The sequence below is a fragment of the Physeter macrocephalus genome, chromosome 17, assembly GCF_002837175.3.
Source record: "Physeter macrocephalus isolate SW-GA chromosome 17, ASM283717v5, whole genome shotgun sequence".
NCBI lineage: Eukaryota > Metazoa > Chordata > Mammalia > Artiodactyla > Physeteridae > Physeter > Physeter macrocephalus.
In genome coordinates this window covers 19787113-19798238 of record NC_041230.1, presented here as the reverse complement: position 1 = coordinate 19798238, position 11126 = coordinate 19787113, and the positions used below count along the sequence as shown (strand labels likewise).

The following is an 11126-nucleotide window of genomic DNA, read 5'->3' as shown; positions in this document are numbered from 1 at the left end:
CTGGGCCTGCGCGTCCGGAGCCTGTGCTCCGCAACGGGAGAGGCCACAACAGTGAGAGGCCCGTGTGCTGCAAAAAAAAAACCAAAACAAAACACCATAAAACTTCTTGCATTTTGAATGTGGCTTTTACTTAAATTGGGCATTAGCTTGGTTGCTATAGGTCTTTGACTGATTTGCAGAGCTCCTCTTAAGTTAGTTTAGCCAATCTCTAGTTGTTGATTTAATGTTTCCATGGGGGAACATTCCAAGCGCCTAGCGCTTCCTAGTCCATCATCTTGCTGATGTCACTCTAAGCACCTTTTTAATAATATGTGACCATAGTAAATTCCCTGTGGTCTCCACCAGGTAGGTAACAGGTGAAGTGGGACAAGCCAGGGCCTGGTAAAAACACCAGGAAGCTGGTGTCTTTATTTCCTCCATGCTGAGCGCCTCATTGGCTCCGTGAGAATAGGGGCCAGTGGGGGCTATGACTGCTGCCCACACCATCAGCCAATTGAGATCTGAGATGAAGTGTGTGGATGAAAAATATTGCCTGCCAGATCAATAAGCAAAGGATGTTGCAGCCATCAAGCCGGCAGCCACTGCAGCCAACCCTCACCGTGCACCCTGAGGGGACTCAGGATGGAGAAAACAGGATACTGACCCTAGATAGTTAAGATGCACATCAAAGGAATGATTTCAATGAGCCCAGACTCTCACATCTTCCCAAACATAGAAAATCATTAAATTAGTTAACTTGAGATGTCTGGTTTTCTTTAATTAACGGTAATCTTTTGGGACTTCCCTGGTGGTCCAGTGCATAAGACTCCGCGCTCCTAATGCAGGGGGCCCAGGTTCGATCCCTGGTCGGGGAACTAGATCCCGCATGCATGCCGCAACCAAGAAGCCTGCATGCCATGAGCCACAACTACCAAAGCCCCCACACCTAGAGCCCGTGCTCTGCAACAAAGACAAGCCACCACAATGAGAAGCCCTCGCACCGCAATGATGAGTAGCCCCTGCTCGCCACAGCTAGAGAAAAGCTCACGCACAGCAACAAAGACCTAACACAGCCAAAAATAAATAAATAAAATAAATAAATTTTAAAAACCCAGTAATTTTTTAATGTTCCAACCACCTGATTTTTGTTGCAAAAACTCCTATATATACTGGCTCCTTCCTTACTTCTTCAGAGCAGTCCCTCAGAGCTATCTGAGAGTCTGTCTTCTGGGCTTAAGTCCTCAGTTTTGTCCCCCAAATAAAACATAATTCTCAACTTTTAGGTTGTGCTTTTTTTTTCAGCTGACAAATGTTTCTCTCACCCTTCCCCCCCAAAAGTTAACTGCCCACATTGAAAGTAGTTTTACAGTTTGCTAAATGCTCTCCCTTTTGTCCTCTTAACTTTCAGCCACCCTGAGAAGTGGGTGCTATTAGCCTGTCCTACAGATGAGGCAACTGGGAATGGAAGAGCTCGAGATTTCTTCTGGGCCACATGGGTTATCCAATGGCAAAGTCTGAACTTCCCATTGGAAACCTACGCCTGTGCCATGATGTGGTCAGCTGTAATTCTGTCTGTGGCTGAAGTGACATATGCAGTGTGGAGTCACCTTCTCTGCCTCCATGGACAAAGGGCAGGCTGCCTCTTCCTAAAGGTGACAGGGTAAGGGACTGGGGAAGCCAGATTCCAGGATAGGAAAGGAGTTCAGACCTTTTAGGACCATTTCTGATGGATGGTACAGCAGTGATGCAAGTCCCAGATGATGAGGATAGGGCCTGCTGGCCACTGGCACCTTCCCTATAAGTGCAAAGAAAAGTGTCAGATTTCAAGCCAGAAGCACCACTCACAAGGAACAATTGGAAGTGTTTCTTTACTTAGAGGACCAGCACCTTGGCCTTCCAGCTGCAAGGCCCTGGTTCTGGGCCTCCAGCTTTTCTTTCTTGCCAGAGATTTGGATTAGATGCTTGATTAGACACTTTGGTCACAAGTGCAGGTCTCCCCTTTCTCACTGCCTTGGGAAACAGAGGACAGAGGCTCTTGGCTTTTGAAAAGTTTGGGGAGATAGAGGGAAGAAAAATAATATATGTGAGAAAAAAGCAACTCTTACAAAGACTGATAATCATGTGCTACTCTGTCTAAAGTGTCCAGGTCCCTACTATAATCAGGGCCTCACAGAGGACAAGAAGGGCTCCAGCCAATTCCATTATTTACGCATCACTTTAATTAACGGGGAAAAAAGGTATAACAATTGTGGTATCCTTTTATTTACTTCTGTATTCAGTAAACTTTCTTATATAAAATTTTTCAAACTCACAGAAAAGTAGGACACCCATGTAACACCAACTAGATTCAACAACTGTTAACATTTACACCATATTTGCTTCATCTGTATATATATAATACACTTCATCAAATAGAAGGTGACATTGACTGTAAGACATTCCATTATTTTATAAAACAATAAAAATGAGAAAACACTGCCATTTAATTGTTAAGACACCACCAATTTCTAAGATACATTCCAATTTCAGGGATATTAAAAATGTTTAAAAAAAAGTGTGTCTAAAGAATATATATTACATAATTCCATTAGATGAATTTCTAGATCAGGTAAAACTAATCTATGGTGAAAGAGATGATCAGAACAGTGATTCCCTCAATGGGGGCAGGAGAGGGGATTCACTGGGAAGAGCCAGGAGAAAATTTTCTGGGGAAAATATTCTGTATTGTGATAGAGTAATGGCATTTGTCAAAACTTATGTAACTGGGGCTTCCCTGGTGGCGCAGTGGTTGAGAATCCGCCTGCCGATGCAGGGAACATGGGTTCGTGCTCGGGTCCGGAAAGATCCCACATGCCCCGGAGCGGCTGGGCCCGTGGGCCCGTGAGCCATGGCCGCTGACCCTGCGTGTCTGGAGCCTGTGCTCCGCAACGGGAGAGGCCACAACAGTGAAAGGCCTGCGTACCACAAAAAACAAAACAAAGCAAAACAAAAAACTCATGTAACTGTACTACTTAAGATCTTTATATAATACATAATGTCTTATAAAACTTAAAGTAACAAAATGTTACTCAGAATCAATTTTGTTTTGCTAGAGCATTTTAAATTAAATTACAGTAAATTTTTCAACATGCATCTCCAAAAAAATAAGAACATTCTACTACATAACTACAATACCAGTATATCATACCTAAAATTTAGCAGTAGTTCCCTGATATCATCCTTAGTCTATGTTCAAATCTAAGTGTAATTGTCTATTTTATTTTATTTTTGTTGTTTTTAAACTTATTATAAAATAAAACACCTTTACAGGAAACTATACCAAACATACATATAGATTAGTGAATTACTGTAAGGTGAATACTCTTAAAACCACCACTCAGGAAAAGAGATAAAACTTTGCCAGCCATCTCAGAAGCCATCCATATGCCTCATCTCAATCACAAACACTCCTTTTTCAAAGTGACCACAAATCTAAGCAAGATTCCCTGAGGGACTTCCCTGGTGGTCTAGTGGTAAAGAATCTGCCTTAAATGCTGGAAATGCGGGTGTGATCCCTGGTCAGAGAACTAAGATCCCACATGCCAAGGGGCAACTAAGCTTGCACACCACAACTACTGAACTCACGCGCCTCAACTAGAGCCCGCATGCTGCAAACACTGCAAACTACAGAGCCCACACGCCCTGGAGCCCGCGCCACAACTAGAGAGAAGCCGGTGCACTGCAACTAGACAGAAACCCAAGCAGACCGTGCGCTGTAATGAAAAGATCCTGCATGCCTCAATGAAGATCCCTCCTGCAGCAACTAAGACCTGACTCAGCCAAAAATAAATCTTAAAAAAATAAAAAAAAGATTCCCTGAGTTTTTGCATGTTGATAATGTGTTGTTTGTTTCTGTGCCCTTTTATCCTGTTGGATACTCAGTTCAATTGGATACAAAACCCTTGGCTCATATTTTCTTTCCTTGATTATCTTATATATGACTCTATTTTCTTCCAGCATAAAGCATTGCTGTTGAAAGGTTAATGAAAATCTAATTTTCTTTCCATCATAATTCACTTGGCCTTTTTGCCTTATGCAAAAAAGGGCCAATTTAATTCTTTTCCTTTAAAGTCTAGAGTATTTCTTGGTGTTGGTCATTCTGGGTCAATATTTCAGGTGTAGGTGTGCCTTTTCAATATGTAATTTCAAATCTTATTTTTAAAAAATAAATGTATTTATTTGTTTCTAATTTATTTTATTTTTGGCTGTGTTGGGTTTTCATTGCCGCACATAGGCTTTCTCTTGTTGCGGTGAGCAGGGGCTACTCTTGGTTGCAGTGCGTGGGCTTCTCATTGCAGTGGCTTCTCTTGTTGCGGAACACGGCCTGTAGGCACACAGGCTTCAGTAGTTGTAGCTCGCGGGCTCTAGAGCGCAGCCTCAGTAGTTGTGGCACAGAGGCCTAGTTGCTCCGCAGCATGTGGGATCGTCCCGGACCAGGGCTTGAACCCATGTCCCCTGCATTGGTGGGCAGATTCTTAACCACTGCGCCACCAGGAAAGCCCCTCAAATCTTTTTTCAAGAAAGTTTTCTTGAATTATAATTTTTAGTACTTGTCATATTGTTCCCTTGGTTTGATTTTCTTTCAGTTACTCCTATTATAATATGTTGGATCTTATTTACATGGCTTCAGTATTTGTCACTTTCTCTTGAATCCTTTTTCTTTCTTCATTCTTTTTAATTTTAAAACTTTTTTCACCTTCTATTTCTCATAAGGCAATATCTATAATGTGTTTTCACTCTTGTTTTCTTTTTGATTTAGTTTCATTCCTGAAATAATTTTTATTTATTCCTAATTTTTCCTGAGATTTATCACTTAATTCTGTAATTTTCTAGTTCTGATTTATGTTAATCTTTGATATCTTGTATCTTTTGAAATCAGAGATGCCTTGTTCTCATCTGATATTGGAGCAGGCAAAACCCCTGTCACTTCAACCGCTTCGCTCAAATCAGCCCACTCTGCCTTCCTATGAATACCCTTTTGCTGGCCCATCAGATGCCCTGGTTTCTTCCCTCTGGTTTCTCCTGCATAAATGTGACTATACTGCAGATCTTATAGTGTTGGTAGTGGTTGTCCTCCCTTTCCTGTATTTTGGACTTTTGGCAGGGACACCTTATCACCTGGCTTTGTTATAGAAGTCCATAGTTTTTGGTTTTACTATCTAGTTGCTCGGTCTGCTTTTCTTTTCTTTTTTTTCTTTTGATGGAGAGAAGATCAGGGAGATTAAAAAACTATGCTACTGCTTTGTCTTTCCAGTATTGTTAGGGAGGAAAAAAGAGCCAGGAGAGCTCAGGAAGCAAATTATTGTATTTGCTCCCATGGCCAGACCAGGACCAAGTACTGTGTACCTGAATCACAGGTGTTAATAGGAGAAGGTGTTTCCCGAAAAGCAAGCTATCACATTTTAAAATTCTATACCAAAGAAGGAGAAACACAACAGATGTTCATTATGGTGATTCATATAATGTTTCACTTGACAGGTTCCATTATTTTTTAAAAAAGTAAACATTAATCGAAGATAATGCAGTTACATGACTTGTCCTTTAACCCTATCTGTTTTAAAGTTAATTTTTATTTATTAACAAATAATTTACAAATACATTCCTTTATAAGATATCAACACATACGTAAGGCTAAAGTCCTCTTTGGACACTCCTCACCAACCCAGGTTCCCTGGCTATTTTTTGACGCCTGGCTGACTTTGCGCCTTCTTCAACAGACTTCTGGTCCATGACCCTCTGCCTTGCTGAAAGAGCATTTAAAGTCATTTTAACATTAACCAGAGTTAAATGTAATTAGGAAAGTGAATCCATTCACAGCCATTTTGGAGGATTATCTGAGCTGCTGTTGTCCTCCATTTGTACAAAAAGGTAAAACTTGAGAACAGTTGAGAATTTTAGGAACTTGGCCCTTTCTCTGTTCTTTAGCATGGTGAGAAACTTGAGGCATGATTCACCTCTGATCAGCAAGCCTACTGTTCTATCATAGCATTGGTAACTAATGGGCTTTTTGGCCCAGTCTTCACAAGGTTTATTGAGATTGTTTTGATTAAGGTGCATTCTGATTCAAGTTGCAGAAAAACCTACTCATATTGGCTTTTAAAAAGGGATGTATTGGCCAGTGGGGGCTATGACTGCTGCCCACACCATCAGCCAATTGAGATCTGAGATGAAGTGTGTGGATGAAAAATATTGCCTGCCAGATCAATAAGCAAAGGATGTTGCAGCCATCAAGCCGGCAGCCACTGCAGCCAACCCTCACCGTGCACCCTGAGGGGACTCAGGATGGAGAAAACAGGATACTGACCCTAGATAGTTAAGATGCACATCAAAGGAATGATTTCAATGAGCCCAGACTCTCACATCTTCCCAAACATAGAAAATCATTAAATTAGTTAACTTGAGATGTCTGGTTTTCTTTAATTAACGGTAATCTTTTGGGACTTCCCTGGTGGTCCAGTGCATAAGACTCCGCGCTCCTAATGCAGGGGGCCCAGGTTCGATCCCTGGTCGGGGAACTAGATCCCGCATGCATGCCGCAACCAAGAAGCCTGCATGCCACACAACTGAGTCCGCTTGCTGCAACTAAGAAGCCTGCATGCTGCAACTAAGAGTCCACATGCCACAACTAAGAAGTCCGCATGCCGCAACTAAGAAGCCTGCATGCTGCAACTAAGACCTGGCACAGCCGAAATAAATAAATTAAAAAAAAAAAAATCCCTGGTGGCGCAGTGGTTAAGAATCCACCTGCCAATGCAGGGGACACGGGTTTGAGCCCTGGTCTGGGAAGGTCCCACATGCATGCTGCAACTAAGAGTCCACATGCCACAACTAAGAAGTCCGCATGCCGCAACTAAGAAGCCTGCATGCTGCAACTAAGACCTGGCACAGCCGAAATAAATAAATTAAAAAAAAAAAAAGGGACTTCCCTGGTGGCGCAGTGGTTAAGAATCCACCTGCCAATGCAGGGGACACGGGTTTGAGCCCTGGTCTGGGAAGATCCCACATGCCACGGAGCAACTAAGCCCGTGCGCCACAACTACTGAGCCGGCGCTCTAGAGCCCATGAGCCACAACTACCAAAGCCCCCACACCTAGAGCCCGTGCTCTGCAACAAAGACAAGCCACCACAATGAGAAGCCCTCGCACCGCAATGATGAGTAGCCCCTGCTCGCCACAGCTAGAGAAAAGCTCACGCACAGCAACAAAGACCTAACACAGCCAAAAATAAATAAATAAAATAAATAAATTTTAAAAACCCAGTAATTTTTTAATGTTCCAACCACCTGATTTTTGTTGCAAAAACTCCTATATATACTGGCTCCTTCCTTACTTCTTCAGAGCAGTCCCTCAGAGCTATCTGAGAGTCTGTCTTCTGGGCTTAAGTCCTCAGTTTTGTCCCCCAAATAAAACATAATTCTCAACTTTTAGGTTGTGCTTTTTTTTTCAGCTGACAAATGTTTCTCTCACCCTTCCCCCCCAAAAGTTAACTGCCCACATTGAAAGTAGTTTTACAGTTTGCTAAATGCTCTCCCTTTTGTCCTCTTAACTTTCAGCCACCCTGAGAAGTGGGTGCTATTAGCCTGTCCTACAGATGAGGCAACTGGGAATGGAAGAGCTCGAGATTTCTTCTGGGCCACATGGGTTATCCAATGGCAAAGTCTGAACTTCCCATTGGAAACCTACGCCTGTGCCATGATGTGGTCAGCTGTAATTCTGTCTGTGGCTGAAGTGACATATGCAGTGTGGAGTCACCTTCTCTGCCTCCATGGACAAAGGGCAGGCTGCCTCTTCCTAAAGGTGACAGGGTAAGGGACTGGGGAAGCCAGATTCCAGGATAGGAAAGGAGTTCAGACCTTTTAGGACCATTTCTGATGGATGGTACAGCAGTGATGCAAGTCCCAGATGATGAGGATAGGGCCTGCTGGCCACTGGCACCTTCCCTATAAGTGCAAAGAAAAGTGTCAGATTTCAAGCCAGAAGCACCACTCACAAGGAACAATTGGAAGTGTTTCTTTACTTAGAGGACCAGCACCTTGGCCTTCCAGCTGCAAGGCCCTGGTTCTGGGCCTCCAGCTTTTCTTTCTTGCCAGAGATTTGGATTAGATGCTTGATTAGACACTTTGGTCACAAGTGCAGGTCTCCCCTTTCTCACTGCCTTGGGAAACAGAGGACAGAGGCTCTTGGCTTTTGAAAAGTTTGGGGAGATAGAGGGAAGAAAAATAATATATGTGAGAAAAAAGCAACTCTTACAAAGACTGATAATCATGTGCTACTCTGTCTAAAGTGTCCAGGTCCCTACTATAATCAGGGCCTCACAGAGGACAAGAAGGGCTCCAGCCAATTCCATTATTTACGCATCACTTTAATTAACGGGGAAAAAAGGTATAACAATTGTGGTATCCTTTTATTTACTTCTGTATTCAGTAAACTTTCTTATATAAAATTTTTCAAACTCACAGAAAAGTAGGACACCCATGTAACACCAACTAGATTCAACAACTGTTAACATTTACACCATATTTGCTTCATCTGTATATATATAATACACTTCATCAAATAGAAGGTGACATTGACTGTAAGACATTCCATTATTTTATAAAACAATAAAAATGAGAAAACACTGCCATTTAATTGTTAAGACACCACCAATTTCTAAGATACATTCCAATTTCAGGGATATTAAAAATGTTTAAAAAAAAGTGTGTCTAAAGAATATATATTACATAATTCCATTAGATGAATTTCTAGATCAGGTAAAACTAATCTATGGTGAAAGAGATGATCAGAACAGTGATTCCCTCAATGGGGGCAGGAGAGGGGATTCACTGGGAAGAGCCAGGAGAAAATTTTCTGGGGAAAATATTCTGTATTGTGATAGAGTAATGGCATTTGTCAAAACTTATGTAACTGGGGCTTCCCTGGTGGCGCAGTGGTTGAGAATCCGCCTGCCGATGCAGGGAACATGGGTTCGTGCTCGGGTCCGGAAAGATCCCACATGCCCCGGAGCGGCTGGGCCCGTGGGCCCGTGAGCCATGGCCGCTGACCCTGCGTGTCTGGAGCCTGTGCTCCGCAACGGGAGAGGCCACAACAGTGAAAGGCCTGCGTACCACAAAAAACAAAACAAAGCAAAACAAAAAACTCATGTAACTGTACTACTTAAGATCTTTATATAATACATAATGTCTTATAAAACTTAAAGTAACAAAATGTTACTCAGAATCAATTTTGTTTTGCTAGAGCATTTTAAATTAAATTACAGTAAATTTTTCAACATGCATCTCCAAAAAAATAAGAACATTCTACTACATAACTACAATACCAGTATATCATACCTAAAATTTAGCAGTAGTTCCCTGATATCATCCTTAGTCTATGTTCAAATCTAAGTGTAATTGTCTATTTTATTTTATTTTTGTTGTTTTTAAACTTATTATAAAATAAAACACCTTTACAGGAAACTATACCAAACATACATATAGATTAGTGAATTACTGTAAGGTGAATACTCTTAAAACCACCACTCAGGAAAAGAGATAAAACTTTGCCAGCCATCTCAGAAGCCATCCATATGCCTCATCTCAATCACAAACACTCCTTTTTCAAAGTGACCACAAATCTAAGCAAGATTCCCTGAGGGACTTCCCTGGTGGTCTGGTGGTAAAGAATCTGCCTTAAATGCTGGAAATGCGGGTGTGATCCCTGGTCAGAGAACTAAGATCCCACATGCCAAGGGGCAACTAAGCTTGCACACCACAACTACTGAACTCACGCGCCTCAACTAGAGCCCGCATGCTGCAAACACTGCAAACTACAGAGCCCACACGCCCTGGAGCCCGCGCCACAACTAGAGAGAAGCCGGTGCACTGCAACTAGACAGAAACCCAAGCAGACCGTGCGCTGTAATGAAAAGATCCTGCATGCCTCAATGAAGATCCCTCCTGCAGCAACTAAGACCTGACTCAGCCAAAAATAAATCTTAAAAAAATAAAAAAAAGATTCCCTGAGTTTTTGCATGTTGATAATGTGTTGTTTGTTTCTGTGCCCTTTTATCCTGTTGGATACTCAGTTCAATTGGATACAAAACCCTTGGCTCATATTTTCTTTCCTTGATTATCTTATATATGACTCTATTTTCTTCCAGCATAAAGCATTGCTGTTGAAAGGTTAATGAAAATCTAATTTTCTTTCCATCATAATTCACTTGGCCTTTTTGCCTTATGCAAAAAAGGGCCAATTTAATTCTTTTCCTTTAAAGTCTAGAGTATTTCTTGGTGTTGGTCATTCTGGGTCAATATTTCAGGTGTAGGTGTGCCTTTTCAATATGTAATTTCAAATCTTATTTTTAAAAAATAAATGTATTTATTTGTTTCTAATTTATTTTATTTTTGGCTGTGTTGGGTTTTCATTGCCGCACATAGGCTTTCTCTTGTTGCGGTGAGCAGGGGCTACTCTTGGTTGCAGTGCGTGGGCTTCTCATTGCAGTGGCTTCTCTTGTTGCGGAACACGGCCTGTAGGCACACAGGCTTCAGTAGTTGTAGCTCGCGGGCTCTAGAGCGCAGTCTCAGTAGTTGTGGCACAGAGGCCTAGTTGCTCCGCAGCATGTGGGATCGTCCCGGACCAGGGCTTGAACCCATGTCCCCTGCATTGGTGGGCAGATTCTTAACCACTGCGCCACCAGGAAAGCCCCTCAAATCTTTTTTCAAGAAAGTTTTCTTGAATTATAATTTTTAGTACTTGTCATATTGTTCCCTTGGTTTGATTTTCTTTCAGTTACTCCTATTATAATATGTTGGATCTTATTTACATGGCTTCAGTATTTGTCACTTTCTCTTGAATCCTTTTTCTTTCTTCATTCTTTTTAATTTTAAAACTTTTTTCACCTTCTATTTCTCATAAGGCAATATCTATAATGTGTTTTCACTCTTGTTTTCTTTTTGATTTAGTTTCATTCCTGAAATAATTTTTATTTATTCCTAATTTTTCCTGAGATTTATCACTTAATTCTGTAATTTTCTAGTTCTGATTTATGTTAATCTTTGATATCTTGTATCTTTTGAAATCAGAGATGCCTTGTTCTCATCTGATATTGGAGCAGGCAAAACCCCTGTC

General features: G+C 41.6%; 1 long non-coding RNA gene across 1 annotated transcript in view; it reads right to left on the bottom strand.

The window, feature by feature from the left end:
• LOC129391430 (uncharacterized) overlaps positions 1-1758 on the bottom strand; it is a 4181-nt gene extending 2423 nt beyond the window's left edge. The window contains exon 1 of the long non-coding RNA XR_008615550.1: positions 1688-1758. This is a non-coding gene — a long non-coding RNA (uncharacterized lncRNA). The remainder of the gene's footprint in view (positions 1-1687) is intronic.
• Positions 1759-11126: the final 9368 nt, after the last annotated feature.